We start from the raw sequence: 12,315 nt of genomic DNA, 5'->3' as shown, positions 1-12,315 counted from the left end.
TCTTGACCCTATTTCAGGTCTTAGTCTCTCTTACTTGGACTACTATTATACCTCCTATATTAGAATTATCTTATAAACTATAAGAGCTTGATCAGAATTTGAAAAAAAGAGCATGAATAGTAATAAGAAACATGTATGTGTGTACAAACACATATATACAATATATATTATATAAATATATGTATCTGTGTGTGTTCACCTGTGTGGTTTATATATGAGCCAGCCTTGCCTCCTCTGTTTCCTTCACTTCCCATATCTGTTCTGTTTGAGTTCCTATAGGCTCATAACTTATCCTCCAACAGTTTTATTGTTACCACCCATCTGTATTACCATCTCTCATTTCAACTGCAATGATATTCTTCTTAATGGTTTTCCATGCTTGCATACTTGTAATTATAATCACATATCCATATAAAAACATAATGATTATAGCCTGCAGCAAACTCCCATAGGTTTTTAAAATAAAATACATTTTTTGTCTTTATCTGCAATTTGCTATATGACTTCTTCTTTTCTACATCTTGTTTGACCTCATATCTAGTCTTTCTCCTTTTACCATTTTTATAACCATACAGGGTTTCTCCCTCCCTCCCCGTCTCCCTTCCATCTTTCCTTCCTTCTTTCCTTGCCTGAGTGAGGTCAGCAGACAAGTGTAGGCATTCAGCTGGTTCACACCGGTTTGGCAGAACCGATACCAAATTTTTTGTTGAGTTTGGCAAACCAGTTTTTAAAATGGCACTTGTAATCAGGGTTCTTTCTAAAGTGGGCACCTGAGCAGCCACCTATAATGTGAAAATCACAAATTTACATTCCTTACTCTTTTTTAACATCCACCTGCACAACAATGTTTTCTAAGCGCACTTAGTAATGTACATTCAGTCCATAGGTGAAAATAAAGTGCAAGTGAGGATACCAGTTAAGAAGCAATATGGAAATGTCTTAAATAACAGTTTTATTGTTTTTGTCAGCTATTAGTTAATATTATTATTAATATTTAAAAAATATTTCTTATAACATAATCTAGTTTTGTGTACTTCTTTTATTCTTATTTAAGTATTAAAAGCATGAAATAATAAACTATTTTTTGGTATATCTTTTTTTATATTTAAAATGCTCCTTAGGGAAGAAAACTAGTTGTTAAATTATTTGAATCCCATTACTGCAGCAGATAAACTCATTTTTATATCAAATACTGTAAGACCCCTTGCAGAGGTATTTCTACCATTTGACCCCTTGTTATTCAGTCTTTCCTCAAATAATATTTCTTCTAGACAATTTTTTAAAATTAAATGGGAAGCAAGGAGGCAGAGAGACAAACTTCCACTAGTGCCTCTACCAGGATCCACCTGGCAAACCTTCTATGGGGCAATGCTCTGTTCATCTGGGGCTTGATCCATTGCTCAGCAACCGAGCTATTTTAGTACCTGAGGTGAGGCCAGAGAGCCATCCTAAGTGCCTGGGCCAACTTATTTCAACCGTTTGAGTCATGACTGCTGGAAGGGAAAAGAGAGAGAGAGAGAGAGAGAGAGAGAGAGAGAGAGAGAGAGAAAGATAAGGGGGAAGAAGAGGGGTAGATAAGCAGGTGGTCGCTTCTCTTGTGTGCCCTGACTGGGAACCAAATCTGGGACTTCCATATGCCAGGCCAACACTGTACTATTGAGCCAACCCGCCAGGGCCCAAAACAATCTTTAATGATCATCTTTTCTAAAATAGTCAACCCTGCCCCTAAATTCCTTCTATATTCCATTTCCTGGTTTTATATTTTCATAACATTTATAAAGGATGAAAAAATATTATTATAGTATTTTTATTATGACAACTGAACCTCTGCATTGGTCAGTTTTGCTTCTCTAAATTTAACTAACCACAAATTAAAAATATTGAAAAAAGAGACTCAGTAATTTCCAAAAAGCAAAACTTGAATTTGCCAACTACTCTGTATACAGGCAACTGAAGTGATTTGGAGCCATATTCTGCTGTAGTCCATAAGCAAATATAGGTTATATGCAAATACTATACCTTTTTATGTAATAGACGTGAGCATCCACACATTTTGGTATCAGTGGAGGCTCTGAAATCAATCTCCCCTGTAGATACTGAAGAACAATTCTATCATCATCTTCATCATTATCATCAGTCTCTCTAAAATTCAGTGATTAAGCTTCAAAAAGAGGTGCTGCAATGCCCAGAACAACACTTGACATGTTTTATACATGTAAAGCAGCAGGTTTCAATGAGAATTTAAAAAATAATGAATAATGTAGGGCCTGAATTTCTTCTTTCTATGTCGACTCTCCTTATATTCTTAATCCAGGGTTTGATATAATTAAAGAACTAAGCAAGTTTCCTTATACTGTCTATATATGAGTTGGATAGAACCCTACACAAGGTGACTTTCTTTGTACATGTGGCATGACAAAAACATTCTCTAACTAAAAAAGAAAAATAATTATGAATGCCCTATTATAAAAAGCCTTGCTCTGGAATAGTCATTCAAGAAACATAAGTAACTATTAAATGTGAACAATTTAATATTTTCAGATAAAGGGGTATATTTTACCTATTAGTAATAATACAATTATATAGTAATGCTGTGTGTGAGGCATTCTTTAATAGCTTTATATATATTAACTCATTTATCTCCATTACTCGAGGAAATTGCTGTTACTTTTTTGTTTTACAGTTGAGAAATTGATATGCAGAGAAGTTCAATAATTTGCCTTGGGATACAACTGGTCAGTGCAGATGGCTGCAGAACCTGCTTGTGTAACCACTATGTACCTTGCTTTCCTATTCCTAAGTCACAATAAGGCAAAATGAAAAAAAAAAAACCCAAGGATTAGTTTATGAGAAAGAATAATGAAACCAACAGCACAGAAGCTAAAATTTGAGGCAGTAAGTAGCAGACTAACAAACAAAAACTTGGGAAACACTTTCATAATACATAAAAAAATGGAAAAAAATAGCAAAACTGTGGAGATAGCAGACAACAGAGAACAATCATAATACAATCATAAATATTAGCTGCTATATAATAAGCAAAGTGAAACTATGAAACAGAAATTACAATGAAAATAATATTAATAAACAAAAACAACAACAATTAAACATATTCTAAATTTATCTACCAAATAGATTCTAGACAGGTTTCACTAAGATACAAAATAATTAAAAGAGAATATACACATACACACAATCAAAAATAAAGACATTTAAAAAAAAATCTGAAGTATAAAGGTTACTTATAGCCAAATAAAATAAAGTAGACAGAATTTTAAAACAATAAATGACAAAGATGAAACACTGTTTTCTAAGCTCTGAATGAAAATAATTGTCATCTAAGAATTTTTCTCATTCAACTCTATTACCATGTAGAGCAGGGGTCCCCAAACTTTTTACACAGGGGGCCAGTTCACTGTCCCTCAGACCATTGGAGGGCCGGACTATAAAAAAAAACTATAAACAAATCCCTATGCACACTGCACATATCTTATTTTAAAGTAAAAAAACAAAACGGGAACAAATATAACATTTAAAATAAAGAACAAGTGGCCCTGGCCGGTTGTCTCAGCAGTAGAGCGTCGGCCTGGCGTGCAGGGGACCCGGGTTCAATTCCCGGCCAGGGCACATAAGAGAAGTGCCCATTTGCTTCTCCACCTCTCCCCCCCCCCTTCCTCTCTGTCTCTCTCTTTCCCTCCCGCAGCCAAGGCTCCATTGGAGCAAAGATGGCCTGGGCGCTGGGGATGGCTCTTTGGCCTCTGCCTCAGGCGCTAGAGTGGCTCTGGTTGCGGCAGAGCGATGCCCCGGAGGGGCAGAGCATCGTCCCTGGTGGGCAGAGCATCACTGGTGGGCGTGCCCGATGGATCCCGGTCGGGCACATGCGGGAGTCTGTCTGACTGTCTCTCCCCGTTTCCAGCTTCAGAAAAATATAAAAAATAATAATAATAATAAAAAAATAAAGAACAAGTAAATTTAAATCAACAAACTGACCAGTATTTCAATGGGAACTATGCTCCTCTCACTGACCACCAATGAAAGAGGTGCCCCTTCCGGAAGTGTGGTGGGGGCCGGATAAATGGCCTCAGGGGGCCGCATGTGGCCCGTGGGCCGTAGTTTGGGGACCCCTGATGTAGAGGTTACATTATAAACAAGGCTCAAAAGACTTTTAGTTGTTATTCCTGATTGACAAATCAAAATAGCTCAAGAATAAAGGTAGCAAAAATGTAAGAAAACTGCTGGTATGCATTGAAATTAATTAAAATACAATTAGTTGGTTAATACCATTAAGCTCTAAGTAAAAATATGTTAATGCTGATAAATATAAAGAATACTTGCAACTTTTATAAAATATTTAATATGAACACATTGTTTTTATTACTAATTTTAATGGGGTGGGGTGACATTGATCAATCAGGATACATAGGTTCAGAGAAAACATCTCCAGGTTATTTTGACATTTGATTATGTTGCATACCCCTCACCCAAAGTCAAATTGTCTTCTGTCACCTTCTATCTGGTTTTCTTTGTGCCCTTCCCCTCCCCCACCTCCTCCTTCTCCTCTCCCCCCCCACTAACCACCACATTCTTGTCCAATATGAACACATTTAAAATTACAAAAATACTTTGTTCAAATATGTTCAAGTATTTTTTCATTTTTGGCTTAGAAATATTATAATTTAGTAATCTGACCTAGTATTTTTTCAGTTCTTAGCAAATTTACAACAAAAATTGTTTTGTCTCACAGTATTCTCTACATTTTACCCATTGTACTATAAAAAGTATATATTTTCCATAAATATTTGTATATATTTTAACATACTACAAATAACAAAATGTCATGGCATATGGTTTGGACAATAATAACTTATTTTTTCCATGTTACAGGAAACCTGAAAGTAGTGGTTCTAGACTTGGGAAAGAGGTTAAATGCCATCAGGGCTTAGGATCCTATGATACTTAGAAGCATAAACCTTCTTATATTCAGAACTGGGCTCTGATTTTACCTACATATGTGGCATAGGGAAGATTGCTAAACTTCTTTAATTTTGTTTCCTCATTTATATAATTACAATAACAAACTCCCTTATGGTTTTTGTAAAGATTAATGATAAAATGACGCATAGTAAGTAAGAAACAAATAACTGTTACTATTATTATTATTAATATTATTATTATTAGATTAATATATTGTTGAACTAAAGAATACTGATTAGTGTTGCCGTGGCTGGTAGCACAGTGGATAAAGCATCAGCCCAGCATATGGACATCCCAGGTTCCACTCCCAGTAAGGGCACATATGAGAAGTGACCATCTGCTTCTCCCCTGCCACTCTGCAGCCCCTGCTAGATTGGTTTGAGCATGGACCCTGGTGCTGAGAAGAGCTTGGTTGGTTTGAACATTGGCTTCAGGTGTTAAAAATAGCTCGGTACCTGAGCATTGGCCCCAGGTGGGGTTGCTGGGTGGATCCTGGTTGGGAGTCGTGTGGTAGTGTGACTCACTATCTCCTCTTCTCTCACATACACACAAAAAAGAATACTGATTAGTGAATAATGTAATAATGACCACACAAAAATGTATATAAATAAGTTTTAAATAATTGATTTACACTCAATAAATATTAAAGGTTATAGTTTCAAACATGTATTATTAGAAATTTATAAATAAACTGAACTGTGTTGGTATGAAATAATAAAAATCAGAGTAAACTTTATAATCTCACTCTGTAATTAAATTATAAATATAGGGGAACATTTTTATTACTTGTTAGATAAAGTTAATTAAATGAAAGTTAATGAACTTTTTCTGCTAACTTTATTAAAGGTGCTAAATGGTGGAGAAAAATAAACCACAGTAATGTAGAGAAGTCTGAACCAATGAAGTGCCTGACTTGTATTAGGGTCATAGCTGACAACTCTATTCTTTCCCTAAATGCTATTTGATAGAGGTTGTTCATGTCATTGTTTCAAGTCCCACAATATCTCAAGTTTCTAGTAAATAAACATTAGTTCCTGAGGCAGTCTTCTTGTTGCCTTTACAATAACAATTCTACTATCTTTCTTAACAATAGGATTCTACCTTTATTCTAAGAAACAATATGCTCAGTTAAATGATAGTTTTCCAGTTTCTTCTGAAAATCAAGGTGGACAGTAAAATATGAGTAAAAACTATTGAGTAATGCTCTAATGACAGCTTCTGAAGTGTAGTGCCGCACAGTTGGTATATGTGCTCTTTTGATATCCTACCCAACCCACCTGTGCTCAACATTCAGGGAGAATTTCTGGAATTAACAATCTTTGAAGATTTTTATGCTGTAATAATAAGAAACTCCTTGCACTAAGGTAGCAGGTGGTGGTGTCTCTGATAACCCATGGAAACAATATGCCAACCAAGACTCACCTACTTTTTGTTAAAAGAAAGAGAATTAAATAGGAAAGGATTATTTATGATCTTAATTCCTAGAACTTATTCACACCTTTAAAAGACCTAAAGCTTAGAAATAAAGGAAACTATGACAGATGTTCTTTCTTTTGAAAAAGTATCATGTCTTTATGCTCATCATCTCTTTTTCATCTGTTACTGCTAGTTTCTTTCTCTTATTAAATTTGAATTCTGACTTCTTTATCTCCATAGTTATAATATTTTATAATTTTGTGAGAGTATAATGACATAATTATGTGTGAAAATATTTGTAACTATTCATTTTACTTGAAAATTATAAGAATTGGAGATGGTGGTGGTCAAGATAAATGTGGAAAAGATAATGTTCTTAGTCAAACCATCTTGTTTTATTTTTGTTTTGCCCTAAAACAATGTCTGTCTAATCTGTTTAAAAACTAACGCATTCTTGCACAACTAAAATTTGAAATAAAAGGTTAAAAAACACGAAGCAGGGAATAAGAATAAAAAATAATGAAATATAGATATTTGGATGTTTTCTATAAGGTTGTTACTATGATGAATGTAAATATACTTTCTTATTTAATCTTTACAAAACCCCTGAAAGATAACTATTATTATGCTTAAATTAAAAAAATTAGGATACCAAATTTTAAATATATCAGTTAATTTGTCTATAGTTTTAGAGCCAGAATTTAAAATTAAAGTCCTTCTCTCTACTACATGGTTATCAATATTAGATCAATTTGGATTTAATTATAACTAATTTCATGAACTAACCAATGGATGTTCTAACTAATGGTATTTCATTTGGTTATTTCTGACCAGCTAACAGAGATCTTTACACTAGTTAGAAAAAAGAAAAGGATAAATCTGAGTTAGACTATTGTGCAACATCAAAAAATGTGACTATTACATATGTTCCTGGACAGTGACTTCACTTTGCTGTCTGATACATACTACAGGACTGCACTCAGAGATAGGACTTCCTGCATAAGTTACATTTTATTTCATTGGTTGGTCAACATATGTGATCATAAGGATCCAAGAACAAGATGCTTTTGTCCAAAAAGTTATGACAACATATTGAAGGTATTTCCTGGAGGGGAACTAAATAAAATTCCATGGCTCATATAATAACTACAAGGATATATCTCTAAAATATTGAGTCATGATGCACATGGTATTTTATTAATATAATTTACAAGTTCTGTCATATGATTTTCTCATTTAATTTTCACAATTCCATGAAATATACATTATAATTATAGAGAAGAAAATGCAGAATCAGAAAATTTAAGAACTTCTTAAATATCACACAGATAGTAAGTAACTTGAATATGAGCCTCTTTAAAAATTTTTTTTAAATGAGAAGTGGGTGGCAGAGAGACAGGCTCCCACATGTGCCGTAACAGGGATCCATCAGGCAAAACCCCTACTGGAGATGTTCTGCCTGTCTTGGGTTCCATTGCTGGCAAACTGAGCTATTTTAGCGCCTGAAGCAAGGCCATGGAGCCATCTTTAGCACCCAGGGTCAACTTGCTCTAACTGAGCCATGGCTGTGGGAGAAGAGAGAGATAAAGAGAGAGAAGGCAGAAGGGGAGAGGTGGAGAAGTAGATGGCCACTTCTCCTGTGTGCTCTTTCTGGGAATCAAACTCAGGATGTCTATACGCCAAGTTGATGCTCTACCACTGAACCTACCAACCAGAGCTGAACCTGAGCCTTTGACTGAACATTAAGATAGTATGGCACAAACTCCAGAAGCAATGATACTTTGTCACACATATTTGGCCCTAAACTATTTTGTTTTTATTGATTCATCTTAGAAAATCATTTTAAGACTATTCACTTATGCATGTTCATTGAGTCTTTCATTGAATATTTATTCATTTATTTATTCATTTTAGAGAGGAGAGAGAGAGAGGAGAGAGAGACAGAGAGAGAGAGAAGGGGGGAGAAGCTGGAAGCATCAACTCCCATATGTACCTTGACCAGGCAAGCCCAGGGTTTCGAACCGGCGACCTCAGCATTTCCAGGTTGACACTTTATTCACTGCGCCACCACAGGTCAGGCTTTTCATTGAATATTTAATGAACATCTATTATATGACAAGCACTGAGATAGGCATTGAGAATACAGCAATGAATGAATAAATAAGAAAAAAATAAATTATCAATGAAAATGAGAAACAAAAAGTGCCCAAGTAACAAATATAATTATATTCAATAACTTCAAATCTTCCTATTCCATGATAACTATTTCCACACTCACCAAATCTTATCAGTTTCCAACGAATTACCTTAGATAAGCAGAAGTTTGAAGCCTTCTCTTGCTCACTTCTGAAGATACTAAGTTACAGAGAACTAAGAAAAAGAAAGACACTAGATGACAAGGAAGAATACACGTTAGGTTATCACAATTCACTGAAGCTTCGTTATATGGATAGAACTGCATAACAGAATATTAACTCAATTTATATACTTAAAACAACATTGTGAAGTAAAAAGGACATATTTTAATCAAAGGCTATACTCAGAATAATAATTAAAAATACAATGTAGTATTCATATAAGTTCTGAAGTAATAAAATGGCAGTTATTCCCATTAATATTATCGACATCTCATAAAATGCACCTATTGATACCCCTTGGAAAAGGTGAAAATCCCCTGATAATACCTTAGCAATGAATAAGTGTAGTCAACCTCAAAGGAATTAAGATAAGATGAGAAGAGGTTGTAAGAATAGATCTCTTGAGAATAACTGAGAAACTAAATTCATTTACTAAGCTGCAGTAAGCTTACAGGAATGAGAAATGAAATCTGAAAAGCAGAATAGAAAATCTGGAGATATAAAAGTCAAACGATACAGAAATTCTCAAAGCTATGAAATTAATGTCCCATAGATTCTTTCATTAATGGGTACAAGGGATTCTATTTGAAGAAGGTACTTGCTTGTTTACAGTGATGATTTCAAACTCATTTTTCTGTAGGGAAGCTTATCACCAATGATGGTACAAACAGGAAATCTGCTTATTAAAAAAATAACTACACTGAGTTTGCATAAAAGTATTCTCCAACACTGTAGATATGAAATCATTACTAAGTGAAATTTATACATATTATAAAACCATGATGTTTTATAAACCATAAATGTAAAGTTTATACTTTATGTCCACATATACATATATCTACATATACACAGTATTCTTTTCTGTCTGGAAGGTGAATTTTCTGTTTTCTTTAGGAATCTATCCCATGCAAAAGCTGTTCAGTGTTGGAATTGAGGACTGAGACTATAGAATCAAATAACCTAGGAATGAAATCGAGAGCTGGTATAGAATAATAAAACACAATGTGAAAAAAATTTAAAATTACTCCAAATGGGGTAAACCACCCTATCCTCATCAAGGACCTAGTAATATTTGGAATTTGTCCATCAGGCAATTCTTGGAGAAGCAATCACTGTCCAATAGTAACAGAACAATACCCTGATTTGGAATCTCATTGGTTGTAAAAGTTATACAAGGCCACACATTTTCTTTCTTTTTTATTTTCTTAAGTGAGAAGCAGAAAGCCAAAGAGACAGGCTCCCACACACTACCCAACCAGTATCCACTTGGCAAGCCCCCTCTGGGGTGATGCTCTGCCCATCTGGAGCTGTTGTACTATTGCTTGGCAACTCAGTTATTTTAGCACCTTGAGGGGAGGCCATGGTGCCATTCTCAGCGTTGTGGGCCAACTTGCTTCAACTGAGCCATGGCTGTGAGAGAGAAAGAAAGAGAAGGCAGAGGGGGAGAGGTGGGGAAGCAGATGTTTGTTTCTCCTGTGTGCCCTGACCAGGAACTGAACCCAGGATATCCACACACTGGGCTGATGCTCTACCACTAAGCCAACTGGCCAGGGCCAGACAGTTTCTTTGAAATTCATTTTGTATTCATTTTAAAATACTGGGTTTCTGTGTGATGTAAGTGTCAAGTCATACTGTACAATTCACATATTCTTTTTAAAAAATGGGTACAATTGATGTTTTATAAACTAGAACATTGAGTTGTTTTTTTAATATGTAAAATATTTTTACAAAATGAATTGTCACACCATGATTTTCCTTATGTCAAAATGTTCCTAGAAATTAAAAAATTAATATACTAGGCCAAATGTTTTGCTACATAATCTTCATTATTTTTTCCAAACTCTTATTGATTTTTCTACTTATATCTGAAAAACTCATGCAATATTGTAGTGCCCACAGGACTTTGTTATCATGCATTTAATATAGAAAGAAACTCAGTAATGGCCTCTTAACTCAAATGATAGGCAAAGCTTAATAAAAAGCACCTGCAACTATAATTTTGTTCTTAATAATGATGATGATTATCTTTAATATTAAAGTCAATTTGTTTCCATTCTTTATAATATACTTCTAACAACTGAGTCAGTGGACTATTTTACATTATAAGCTCCAGGCTGGCTGAGGGTCGGCTCAGGAGTTGGTCAAATCTTTGCCACGTGGCATAGGTTTCAAGTTTGAGAAAATTTAAGTGATAGACTGAATTTGAATAAAAGTTTCTAGAACCATTAGTTTCAAGAAGTTTATGAAAAGTTTAGGAATGTGACATGTGGCTTTAAGTCTTACATTGTAATTATCTGCTTGGTCCTTGGGTATCTGTTTTGTATCATAGTTCTGGAGTCCTGTGTTGTTCTACTTGTTTTGTTTTTTTTTAGTTCTATTTGGAAGCCAGTCTAGTAAACTAAGAATTGAGAATCCTGCCTTGCTTTCTTCAGGTCACTGGAGAGGTCACTATACCACTCTCACTTGCTGAATCAATATTTTATGCCTACCCTCATTCATATTTGAATATCTAAATAAGATGTGTTCTTAAATTTTTCATGGCCTCATTTCAGACTCTCCCTTCAGGTTCTTTAGGAGATTCAGGCCAGATACTTATCTCTTATAATAATACACCTGACTTGGCAGATGATCTTGAATTATAAGTGAGTATATTAGCTCAGAGCTTGATGTCCTCAGGGAATGAGAGTGATTTCAGATTTTTGAACGAGCTAATCTGTTCTTTTCAGTTGTCAGCGGAGAGATATCACTGATTCTATCCTAATTTAACTTTTTCAATCCCAAAATAATTTGGGCTGGATTAAGTTTACCTAACCAGATTTATGTCATGGTTCCTGAATCTATTACCTAAAATTTAAATTCTAATTTATTACCTAACTTATTAAAAATTATTAATTCTAAATTAAAGCTGTCCAGCTAATTTCTGTGAACAAATTTTGATGAAGCCAATTGTTTGTTAACCAGCATTGCATATCAGGCTTTGAACCATCTGCCCTTGAAATAGCTGCTGCCATCTTGTAGCACCTCAGCTATTAGTAGGTGGTTTCACAATCCTAGCTTCCCCGGATCTTCTGTGAATCTCACCTTTTTTCTTCTCAAATCAACTCAGGAGGTCTCTCCAGGATCTTTTATCCACCCTGCAGTTCTAGATCTTCCACTTCATAAAGTAGGCATTGGTTAAGTCTTACCTAAATCCATTAACTCATCAGCTCTACTTTGTTACTGCTCAGATTCGACAGTGTTCCATAAACATTCTTTACATTGTCTAGAAATACACAGCTTGCAACAGAACTGGAAAGCTCTTACAAATTTCTTGATTCATAAATATAAAGCTATAATGTAAACATGGAGCACTACATCAATCCTGAATATTTATGCCCTGTTGCTTTGTGTGTGGCAGAGAGGGGTGTGCAGTAGAGGTGTAGTAGTTGTAAGGAAGAGAAAGGGAGTTCTATATTTTCTACTTCTCTCCTTCCCACTTCATCACTTTCCTCATATGGGTTGTCTCAAGTTTGCCACACAGCCATTGGAATGAGAAACCTGGATCAAGATTGTGTCTAGCATTGGAATA

Source organism: Saccopteryx bilineata, chromosome 4, assembly GCF_036850765.1.
Source record: "Saccopteryx bilineata isolate mSacBil1 chromosome 4, mSacBil1_pri_phased_curated, whole genome shotgun sequence".
In the NCBI taxonomy this organism is placed as follows: Eukaryota; Metazoa; Chordata; class Mammalia; order Chiroptera; family Emballonuridae; genus Saccopteryx; species Saccopteryx bilineata.
The sequence above is the reverse complement of the archived record's forward strand: the minus strand, read 5'-3'. Positions refer to the sequence as shown.